Source organism: Callospermophilus lateralis, unplaced genomic scaffold (assembly GCF_048772815.1).
Source record: "Callospermophilus lateralis isolate mCalLat2 unplaced genomic scaffold, mCalLat2.hap1 Scaffold_113, whole genome shotgun sequence".
In the NCBI taxonomy this organism is placed as follows: domain Eukaryota; kingdom Metazoa; phylum Chordata; class Mammalia; order Rodentia; family Sciuridae; genus Callospermophilus; species Callospermophilus lateralis.
The window spans coordinates 112,484-125,167 of NW_027511570.1; the positions used below are offsets into that span (position 1 = coordinate 112,484).

At 36.7% G+C, this 12,684-nt stretch overlaps 1 pseudogene; it reads right to left on the bottom strand.

Annotated features, from left to right (window-relative positions):
- Positions 1–2,133: 2,133 nt before the first annotated feature.
- The window catches only part of LOC143386122 (coiled-coil domain-containing protein 102B-like), a 186,312-nt pseudogene continuing 175,761 nt past the window's right edge, over positions 2,134–12,684 (bottom strand).

The following is a 12,684-nucleotide window of genomic DNA, read 5'->3' on the forward strand; positions in this document are numbered from 1 at the left end:
CATTTATGCTTGGGAACATAAGCTTCCCTCAGGAAAGGGCAGCAATATTGACACCCCCCCACACACAAATGCACTCACAAATACCCATTTATATATAGTATCCATACAGCCCACTCTCTTGGTCATAAGATGTTTTCTTCTATTCTTCACTCAAAAATTTTCCTTTGCTACCCTAAAAGAGATTATACAAATGACATTCCAAATTCAGCATTGGTCTCAACATTCAAGATCTCATGATAATTTCTGTATCAGATCTCAATGTGTCCTCTGTTGCTCCAGAGATCTATGCATTAAAAAGGAAAGTAATTTACACCCACACCTACATACTCAATATACTGTAGGAAAAGTAGGACAATGAAAGTCAAATAAATTCTTCCATATATAAAAGCAAAATAGAAAACATTAATGAATTCTAACTTGGTAGATGTTATGGGGCACTTACAGTGTCCCTTGGAATATTTCTATATTTTGCCTGACTTATGCTTCCTGAAAATAGTTGCCTAGTATGTAGGCAACTCTTTTATTTTATTTATTTATTTATTTATTTATTATTATTGTTACCTTTTAAAATGCTGAGGCCAAAACCAAGACCACAAACAACAACATCATCATCATCAACATCATATTATGGCTATGTCTAATATGTTAATAAGGATTATTTCCTCCCTCGGTGTTGAAATAACAGTCAGCCAGCAACATTCTTGTGGGAGTTTGGAGGAACAAAAAATTATTTCAAGTCTTGAAAAATTAATTTCTTTCAGCTCAGGCTGAAAGCTCATTTGTCAGTATAAATGAAACAGAGTCTTCTTCTATTTCATTCCAGTAACTTCTGCATGTCAATAATCACATCTTAAATTCCTTTGGAGACATGACTCTGTCGCCAAGCTACTTTTAGTTACCTGAATTATGAGATGCTTTGGTAGAGGTACAGCCTCAATCTTTCCTCCCTGCACCAATTTACTCAGTTTAAAGGATTTATTAGGAGCTACTTTAATAGAGTTGGGTCTTTAATGTCATTTGATAGACACACCATTGATTTGGTCTTTGCCACAAAATTAAACTCTAATTGACCTTTATTATTGAAGAAATTCTTAGTTTTATATTTTCTCATTTGGAAATGAAAGTCAGATGTGTTTTACAGCAGTATAAACCACAGGATGTCTTAAATTATTGTATAATCTTACATGTCTGTTTAAAAATTTGACAATTTTTTTATAGTTCTTCTTTATTTTAGGCACTTATAAAATGCATCAATAGCAAACAAGAAATATTATTTCACATCTTTACACCTAAAAGCCACCAGACAATCCCAGTCATCATCTGTCTTTGAAGATATCAAAGGAAATTAATGTACCAGAAGTTTCACCACTCCATAAAATAGGTCTGTATCATTCCAACCTCCAATATATTTTCTAACCTCCTTCTTCTGGCACAGAAGCCCAAGTATGTATTTAGAGTTTGTTTTCTTATATTATGTTAATGACCATATGCATCAGCTTCAACTAAGATTTTTTTCCCCCAGCAATAACTCCAAAGTTTCAGTGACTTGCATCAGCACAAAGTGACTTTTACTTGTATGGATTCCATGGTGGGTCAGCAAAAGTGTTGCTTCATATCTTCTTTATCTTTGGATCTTTGTGGAGATTATGAACATGTTCTATTCTGGGACATGCTTCATGACATGAGATCTAGAAGAAAATGCACATGGAAGAGAGAAAGAAGAAAGACATGCTCAAGCCCTGTACTGGCTCTCAAGCTTCTGATGGCAACTGCAATGGTTAATTTGAATCATCAACTTGATTGGGTTAAGAGATGCCAATGATTAAGAGGCTGTGTTAAAGAGGATGTGTCTAGAAATGATTGGCATGTGGAATAGGCAACTGAAGTGGAGACCCTCCCAAACTTGGGCAGCACCATCCAATAGGATGATGGCTTGGATGGAATAAAAGTTGGAAGAACAAGGAAGCAACAGCAAATTCAAGCTTAACTCTTCTTGAACTGGTTCTTGATTGCTGATGAAATGCTTTGAGGATGTCAGACTCTTGCTTCTTCCCTCTTCTTCCAAAGTAGACTCTGCCAGTGAGTGTTCAGGGAGTTCCCAGAAGCCATCAGTGTCAGATTAGGGTAGCACTGTTAATTCCTCTTGTTCCGGGACTTCAGCCTCTTGGACTGTACAGCTACTGGTTCTTCCAGCTCTTGGACTGTACAGCTACTGGTTCTTCCAGCTCTGCAGCCTGTAGATGTCCATGGTGGACTATCCAGCTTCTGGTTGTGCAAGCCAGCCTAATAAGTCTCCTTTTATAATTATACTTCCTGTTGATTCTGAACCTCTAGAGAACCCTGACTAGCATAGCAACTGATGAGCTCTGCTTCTCCTTGTGAGATATCAGTGAAGCAAGCATCAGATGGTCGCACCTGTCACTGATTCTGTGAGACACATAACCTTACATAGAGGAGCAAATTATATACCCATCCTTGAGAACATGGCTCATTTCTACATTATTCCATGATATTGTTGAATCAGATCATTGGAGAATAATATTTCATTGATTAACAAAATCTAGAATATATATTCATTCCCTTGCAAATAATTCAGCACCAAGTTATTTCTTAAAGCTTATATTGACAAACACAACAATTTATTTACCACACCTGCCACCCCAATAGACATGAGCATGTTAAAACTATTCCCAGAAATAATGGCTATAATAGAAGAAAAACCTAACATTATTCTCTTGAGACTATGTAGTCTTCTTTGGGCTTATTCTTCACATATATATGAATATCAATAAATGGATGCATATTTTCATTAAAAAGAGACATATCAGGGATGAAGTGCCCACCAACAAAACAACACTAGTAAGAGTAGAGAGCAGGGTGTGAGCTGCACTCGTGGAATGAATCTGTTTTCACAGGATTTTACTAGAGAAATACAGTTTGCTTGACTGAGATCACATTGATTAAAAACTAAAGCACAAAATGTAGAATATGTTCTGTTATTATTTCCCATGCAAAAATGTAAACAGTCTTTCTAAGGAGGGAGCCAGTGCTTTTTGCTTTTTGCCTCACAAGTTGTCCAACAGGAGCAGATGCAGTGACTGGAATGCCATCTGACATTACCACAACTTGGAGGGACAGTCCCACAGTCACAGTGACAGTGGAGACTCTGTTGCTGTGAAAACAAACAAATAAACAAACTCTTTGTGCTCATAAGTGAAGCTAAAATTGCACCAGTGTCACAGTCGTGCTGTAAGACATCACACCAAAATGCATGCCTTCTGGAACCATCTGAGATATTTCATAGCCATTAACAAGTTGACCTCACACAGCAAAATGAGCCTCATTCAAATACCAGAGAGTAGTGCTAATATATGTAATGTATAGTCACAACAAGTATTGCATTTCTCTGACATACGCTTAAGTCTTAAATTTAAAACTCCAGGTTTTAGTTATACTGTGTCCATATTTAAAAACACACACACACACACACACACACACACACACACACACACACACACTCACACACACACACATCAGACCATGCTGAAATGTTAAAGCTATGAACATACTATTATCACTCAAATGTGCATGTTGTAATCTTTGTTCTCTTTCCATATAATTTTAAAAATTGACTTTAGTTGTTAAAATATGGATATTTTTACCCTGATTAATGATGTATTAATAAAGAACAAAATGCCTCATACACACTATAAAGTGCTGTTTGAAGCCATCTAGCACATGCTTACATGCTTATTTATAAAGTACCTCATCTTCTTTTTGGTTCAGTCCCAGTTTCAGTTCTTCCACTTGAAATCTGAGTTTCTTTGCTTCTGCCTCATTCTGATCCACTGGGCTGTTTGCAGGATTCAGTTCTGCCACCTTCACCTGGTACTGTCTTCTTAGTTTTTGATAAGCATTGAAGTTCCAACAGTTCCTTTTAAGAGAAAGCAGGGATCCATTATTTGTAATCTACTCTGATGAAGTCAGAAGAAAGACAAGTTCTTCTGACCAAGGAGAAAGTATTCCAGGAAAAAGTCAGATGGGTTACCTCCTCCATCTCAAACTCTATCTTGCTGCAATTAATGTCTCTTGTTGGAGTCTGCACTGGGGATGAACACAGAGGTGCCCTACCATTAAGACACAACCCTGCCCCACTTTTTTTTTAAACTGATAGTTATAAGAGCATATTTATTCTGTAAGAATGTATACAAGATTCTTGGAACAGAGTGGAAAATTTAGAAAAAGACACAAGCATATGTAGGCCATTTAGTCTAATCATTCTCTTGAAACTTCAAAAATATACAAATTAAAATCATTTACTACTATTCTGATCTACCAAATTAACAAAGATTTAGAAAAACAAAGGCATTCAGCATTGGCAAATAGATGGAGTGATCAGAATTCTCATTGGGTTGTAGTGGGCATGTAATTTAAATCATTCATGTGGAACCACAAGAACTTTTAGTTTTGAGACAAGATCTTGCTAAGTTGCCCAGGCTGGCCTTGAACTTGTGATCCTCCTATCTCAGCCTCCCAAGTCACTGGGATTACAAGTGAGCACCTCTGTGCCCAGCTTGCAATTAATACTATGATTAGCATATAACTGTAAGTGGAAGATGTATTCCTTTGTGTCTAAAATGACTAAAATAAAATGCAGCTCTTTATTCTGTTAAGTAAATGTTTCAATTCTCTCCTTATTCAGGAAATGTTTGAATGTATCTTTTCCAAAGAAGAAAATCACATACCCATAAGTGAAGAGTAAAATATAATAAAAATAAAAGCAAAAGAGCTCTTCAGCTACAATGTCAATAGAAGTCTTGGAAGTTATGAGGCTGTATGCTATTAATTGTGTTTCTGAGAGAGAAGCAGCTGCAATCCTACTGTCACCAGCCACCCCTCCAGAAACCAAGGAATCTGAGTCAGCGACTTGGAGAACATGATAAAGAAGCAGATGAATCTATGATGGCACAGCTGCTTGACCAGTGTTGCCAAGATCAACACCAGGCACAACATACATTTATAGAATAGAGTAATTGGCCACAGATAATTAATAAGGGTTTCTACTTTTCGTGAAAATTCGTGCCATGACATTAACAGTATTGTCATCATGGAATACAGCTTTCTTAAAGCTTTAAAGAAAAAAATCTGTACTTCCTCCTAATATTATAGTACTGTAGGAAAACCCAATGATATTTCTTTGACTTTCTGAAAAACACTGTCATCATAATTAATATATAAAAATCACAAAGAATGGTATCAGTTTGGAATCTTATTTCAATTACTTAGGAAAATTAGGTAGACAACTAGAAATAGAATTTTTCTTCACATCTTTTATGAATTGTCATCTTGATAATGATGAATCAGAAAATCAAAGTAAAAAAATAAAAAAGAGTATATAATACTGGAAAATGTTAGAAGAAAAATGTGGATACATTTTTTAAATCACCAAATAGTACAAGTTTTCCTAAGTATAATCCCAAGTCAAGAGATCATAAAATGATAAATGTAATCACAATTATACAATTTGTGCACAGTAAATAAAATAGTATTTTGTACATGAGACCAAGTACCTTACTATACAAAGAATTGTTATCAAGTTTATGATAATTAACTGGATATAAAATGTGAAAAGACAAAATGTACAGAAAATAAAATAGAATATCTCCTAAACTTTGAAAGATATTCATCTTCATTCAACTAGGGGAATAATTATTACAATGTACCTAATCTTTTGGCATGTCAAAAATACAGAAATGGAAATCAAGTTAGAGATGGGTAAGAGGGTCCTCAGGAAATGCAGGGGATGGAGATAAAAGGGCAACATCACATCTTCTTAAAATGGAAATTCTCTCTGTTCTGACTTTCTCTGTTTCAATATCTTGGTTGTACTATTATATGACAATTTTGTAAGATGATGACATTGGAGGAAACTGGGTAAAGGCTGCACACTTCTCTTTGTATTATTTCTTACAAATATATGTGAATCTGTAACCATCAAAAATTCAAAAGTCTAATTATGAGGATGTAGAAATAAAGGAACCCTTACATTATGTTGGTAGGAATACAAACTAGAACAGACATTATGGGAAATGATGTGTGATTCCTCAAAAAATTAAAAATAAGACAACATACGGTCCAGCTTTCCCACTACTGGATATATGTCTAAAGTAAATGAAATTAGTCAGTCAAAGAGATATCTGCACCCCCATATGTGCTATAGCAATATTTATAAGAGCCAAGACATAGAAACAAACTAAGTGTTCGTCAACCAATGAATCAATAAAGAAAATTTGGTACATATACATGATGGAATATATACATAATGGGAGACAATTCAGCCACAAAAAGAAACAAAATGTTGTCATTAGTGACATGGACCAACCTGGAGACTGTATTAAGTACAATAAATGGTTGGAATGAGAACCACCACCTCTAGTGACCAATTCTGAGGAAGGGTTGCAGGAGAGAGGAGGAAACAGATCTAGCAGGGCAATTAGACGTGGCCCACACACTGGTCAGCTGGTCAGTAGCTGCACAGCAACACAGCGGTCTGTGAAATCACTGCAGCATTTTACTGAATAGCATCACAGATCACATTGGAAATACAAACAGATCTCTCACTTCTTTTCAGAACACAATTTTCAAATGTCAAGTTACATGCCTTATTTGTTAACAAAGAAACCTGGAATATGGAACACAATTCTATTATTTGTAGTGACAACGGGATCTTTCTTGATCTCTCAAACATAAAGTCCCTTTCTCCTTTCTTTCCTTCCCTCCTTCCCTTGATTATCCTCCTTTCCTCATTCTCTCTTTTGTCCATTCAAGGAATATTTCTGGCAATTGGCTAAGTGGTACTATATAAAATCAAGCTTCAGGCCACTTTGTAGAGACAAAGAAGCTGATAGTATTATGGAAAATGGCAATGATTCATAGAGAAGGGGACATGGGTTCTGAAATTTGGAAGTTAATTAAAGAGTATTGTGTGGGTTTGTCTCTGTGTCTTCTATTCTGTACCACTGGTCTACAAGTCTATTTTCATGCCATTCTTGTTACTATAGCTCTGTAGTACAGTTTAGGGTCTGGTATTGTGATAATTAGAGAAACACAAATCAAAACTGCTCTAGGATTTCATCTCACTCTAGTCAGAATGGCAGTTATCAAGAATACAAACAATGATAAGTATTGGCGAGGATATGGAGAAAAAGGCACACTCATACATTGAAAGCAGTATGGAGATTCCTTAGAAAACTTGGAATGGAACCATCATTTGACCCAGCTATCCCACTCCTCGGTCTATACCCAAAGGACTTAAAATCAGCATAGGATAGTGACGCAGCCACATCAATGTTCATAGCAGCTCAATTCACAATAGCTAAACTGTGGAACCAAACTAGATGACCTTCAACAGATTAATGAATAAAAAAAACTGTGGTACATATACACAATGGAATATTACTCAGCATTAAAAGAGAATAAAATTATGGCATTTGCAGGTAAATGGATGAAGTTGAAGAATATCATGCTAAGCAAAGTAAACCAATCTCAAAAAACCAAAGTCCATATGTTTTCTCTGATAAGTGGATGCTGACCCACAATGGGGGGGCATGGGGAGAGTGGAGGAACTTGGATTGGGCAAAGCGGAGGGAGGGAAGAGGAGGGGGCATAGGGGTAGAAAGCTGGTGGAATGAGATGGACATCATTACCCTAGGTACATGTATGACTGCACATGTGGTGCAACTCTCCATTGTGTACAACCAGAGAAATGAAAAGTTGTGTTCCATTTGTGTACAATGAATTGAAATGCACTATTATATCATGTGTAACTAATTATAACAAATAAAATTTTAAAAAATTATTATTTGAAGAGGAAAGTTTGAAAGGAAGATGCTCCAAGCTGAAGTAGCAGCATACACCAAAGATGTGTCAATGGGAAGGTGCCTGGACTGCAGCAAGAGTGAGTGTGAGGGTGAGGGTGTGCGTGTCAGAGTGTGCATGAGTGTTGAGTGTGATAGTGTGGTTAGTGTGTGACTGTGGGTATGTTACAGTGTTAATGTGAGTTTGAGTGTTAAGAGGGTGTGGGTGTGATTTTGATTTTTGAAGGTATAAGTGGAAGATTGTGTGTGTGTGCTTCTGAGTTTGAGGGTGTGAGAGTGCATGTGTGTGCGCGCACATGCACGTGAGTCTTTGTACTTTGGTGTGGTACACATGACCATGAGCCTATTTTTTAAGAGAGTACTCATATGTAGTAGGAAAAAAAATAACGCACAATTAAAAGATTCCACATACTCACGTCTTAAGAGATCCCTTAGCATAAAAAAAACAATCAGTATGGAAATCTATCAGTTCTAGCTACATAGAAGTACTGTGTTAACATATGAATAATCACAAATTTAAACTTTGAAGTTTATCACAGGTTTTCAGATTTCATTTCACTCTTGTCAGAATGGCAATCATAAAGAGTACAGGCAACAACAAATGTTAGCAAGGATGTGGTGAAAAAGTTACACTCATACATTGCTGGTAGGACTGCAAACTGGTTCGTGCACTGTGGAAAGCAGTATGGAGATTCTTCAGAAAATTGAGAATGGAACCACCATTTGACCCAGCTGTCATACTCCTTGGTTATACCCAAAGGACTTAAAATAAGGATACTATAGTGACACAGCCACGTCAATGTTTATAGCAGTTCACTTCACAATACCTAAACTATGAAACCAACCGAGGTATCCCTCAACAGATGAATGGATAAAGAAAATGCAGTATATATACTCAATGGACTATTACTCAGCTTTAAAGAAGAATGGAATTATGGCATTTGCCAGTAAATGGTTGGAGTTATAGAATATCATACTAAGCAAAATAAGCCAATCCCACAAAACCAAAGGCTAAATATTTTCTCAAATATGCAGATGCTGATTCACAATAAGGCAGGGGGCACTAGGAAGAACAGCATTACCTCAGATTAGGTAGAGGAAAGTGATGGGAGGGGAGGGGAGGGGATGTGGGGATAGGAGAGATATTCGAATGAAACACACATTATTACTATATGTATATATGTGATTACGTGACCAATATGACTCTGCAACATGTACACTCATAAAATGACAAATTATATCTCATCTATGTATGATTCATCAAAGTGCATAAATGCATTCTACTGTCATGTATAACTAATTAAAACAAATAAATAATTTTAAAAATATATCACAGGTTTTCAGATTGTGGAAATAGAGTCAGAAGTAAGAGTATGTACTAGAACAAGGACATTCTCTTATGAATATCCCAACATAATGACTTATTGACTTAATTATCATCCTACTTTAAAATATCACTTAACTCTCTACTATAACTATGTGCTTCTGGTATTACAAATTGAAATGAGGGGGAGAAATGGGGAAATGTACAGGAAATGCATTTGATAAATTTGCTGGAGAGTAGTGACTCATGATGCGTGTGTGAGACAAGGAGGGAGAGGTGGGAGAGGCTGCCCTTGGGGATGAGGCATGGATCTAGACAGGTGTCAATAATGCTTTGCACCAGTGGAGCTCAAGATGAGCAGCTAGCCTGGGCAGGCTGTGCTAGGTTAGAGTAGGTACAGCTCTAATCTCACCATCTTCCCCCTGGGGAGATTTAAGACATCTGTGATGGAGAATATTTTTTTTTCTCCTATATCATATGTGAACAAGGAGTAGTCCCATCTCTAAGGGACCTTGTGCTATGTAAATGTGTGAATTTTTAGATGATTGGCAGAGTACCCAGTACAGAATAGCATATGCATAGTGCTTTCTGCAGATATATTTCTTTTTCTATGTACCTAGTTATTGTTCTCATTACCAAATAATGAGCTATGCTCACTGTGTTCTTATCATTGGCAATATCCTTCTTTAGTAGGGATCATAGAGAAACTTATTTAATGGAGATTCGATATGCATGCTCTTTGTTGAGTGAACAGGATTTCATTCTGTGACTGTCTTTTCACCATTCCCAGAGTGCATGTACTGTATCAATAGGAAAGAAACAAATTTTCTCCCACCAACCTCCAACAAGTCAACTGAAAACACATCTCAGTCTATACATCATTCAGGTATACTGCTAGATGCTGGTGTCCACTGTGAACCAAGTAATCTCTGTTCCTACCATCACAGACCAAGCTGTAGGTGCAGACAACTGAACAAGCAAGAGGTGGAGTGTGGAGAGATCCAGGTGGGTATGATAGGTGCACATCTAAAGGAAACACAAGACAGACATGAATGGCATGGGGAGCCAAATATCATATCTCAGAACTTGCATCTTAAAAACAGAAAGCTCTTTTAATTCCATGCTCCATTCAATCTGAAGCATGTGTTTTTGTTGTTGTTGTTGTTTTTGTTTTTTTTGTTTTGTTTTGTTTTTGTTTTAATGACTTTTAGAAAGTTGAACAAAGAAAGCTCAGGAAACAATTTAGACAAATTTTATCAAATCATAGAGAAATAAGTACACTTAGTGTTACATAAATTATTTCAGAGAATACCCAAATTTCTTTCTTTCTTTTTATTTATTTATTTATTTTTGTGTGTGTGTGGTGCTGGGGATTGAAACCAGGGCCTTGTGGATGTGAGGCAAGCACTCTACCAACTAAGATATATCACAGTCCAGAGAATACCCAAATTACTAAAAGTTCTATTTAAAATACACATAATAATCATATTTTAAATATCCATAGGCATAGATATACATACTGATGTAAAATACTCATCAATTTATGTTCATATATATCCTCAGCACAGGTGGATGAACACTGTGGGAATGTAAGTTGGCATGAACACTTTGGGAGCAGTTTGGTGGCATTCATTACATCTGAAAAATAGCTCTGTTAATGTGAAACATCGCTTGGACATATGGATTACATGCTTCACACAAAATTTTCAATATGGCATAGTTTATAAATTGAGGAAATAGAGACTAATCAATAAGGAATTGATAAATAAACACAGGGTTTCCTGTAATACAGTACATGAGTAAATTAGGTTTGTATTTATCAATATTCAAACATCAATAAAATAAGTATAGTATAAAAACTAAGTTGCAGAATTAAACAGTACAATGTCAGTCATTTTAAATGTATATAAGCTAATAATACATTGTTGACTACATTAAGGCGTGATCTGGGAGTAAAAATACACATAAAAAGATATTCACCAGCGTATCTCTTCATTAGCGGAAAGGAGGGGGGATGAAATGGAAGGTGGGTCTTTTGCTACAGCTGTGTGAGTCTTTCTTAAAAATATCAAAAGATCTGTGTATCTGTCATTAAACTTACATCTGGGTGGTGAATACACATATATTCATTTTGAAATTTTCTGCATTCCTAAAGTCTTTGAAATATTTAATTTTAAAAAGGAAACTAAATTCAACCCAAAATGAAGTTTTAAAGGTCTCCTCAAAGCTGCTTTCTACCTTCTGCTAGCAGGAAGCTATGACTTAGATCCTTGTGTGACTCCTCAATTTATATCAGTCCCACATCTAACACTGGAAAAACCCTGTTGACACTCTTCTCAAGGTGCCTGCAAGAGGAAAAAATAGCACTTGTAGAGCATGTTCTCTGCCTCTCCATCCCCAGAGCCTCCCTCTTTCTAAGGTACCATGTTCTATAAACTAGGGCACACAGAAGGGGGTTCAACCCTAGCCTTCCCCTTTCTTCTTCCCATTCCTTCCTCCACACCAAAGGTAAATCACAGCAGATGATGTTCAAACAGTCAGATCAGTTGTATCACCAGTGTGATGGGCCCCCACTACTTAAGAGACTCACGGACTCTACACACTCTGGGGCTGACCCCTTTCCAGGACCTTCTGTCCCTCTTCCTGGACACAGTCCTTATGCAGTTCCAGCCTTGGGCATTGGCAACTACACTTCCTTCTGCTTTACCCTGAAAAAAACTACAAGGCCCCATTACACATTTTCTGTTTCATTTAGTACTCCTCCTTAAGTCCTTCCCTCACTGGCTGTCTAGATAAAAAAAAAAAATAGGGTAAACATAAAGACAAACAATTAATCATTAGTTAGATAAAGAACTTTTCATACCCATCATCTCTCTTGTCTATCATATTACTCATCTAATTTTCTGATGTATACCATTTACTATTATGTTATCTGATGTGTTCATTGGGTTGATCTTGTTTTCAGACTCCGCAACCCTACAACCTACTATGATGTATATGTCAAGGAATAGGGACAAGTTCTGTCTTTTTCACTGCTTATAATACAATGATAAAATGCTAACTGACTAACAAGCCAACTGAATAAGTGAATGAGCAAGGAAGAGCTGGAGCTCTTTGAGTGTCAGAGGGAGCCTGCCACTGAAGGTGATCAGCAGAGAGCCGCGGGGAGGAAGCACAGGAGGTATTCTTCAGTCAAAGCACAGTTAGATCTGAATTAAAGTAAAATAGGCAGGTAAGATGCGAGACCAGACGCAGCAAAGACTACATAAGGCACATTAAAAAAAAAAAATGACTACAAGGTTGTTACGAAAGAAATAATCAGGAAAGACTGGCATTCTGGAAAACTTTCCAGTTATAGCTGAGGTTTAAAATCACCATTGGCCCCAAGTTCAGATTCTGCCCTGCTGGGTGGAAGGTGACACAGGAATCATTAACTATCAAAAACTCCCCAGACGACACTACCTTTACAGCCAAAGTTGTGTA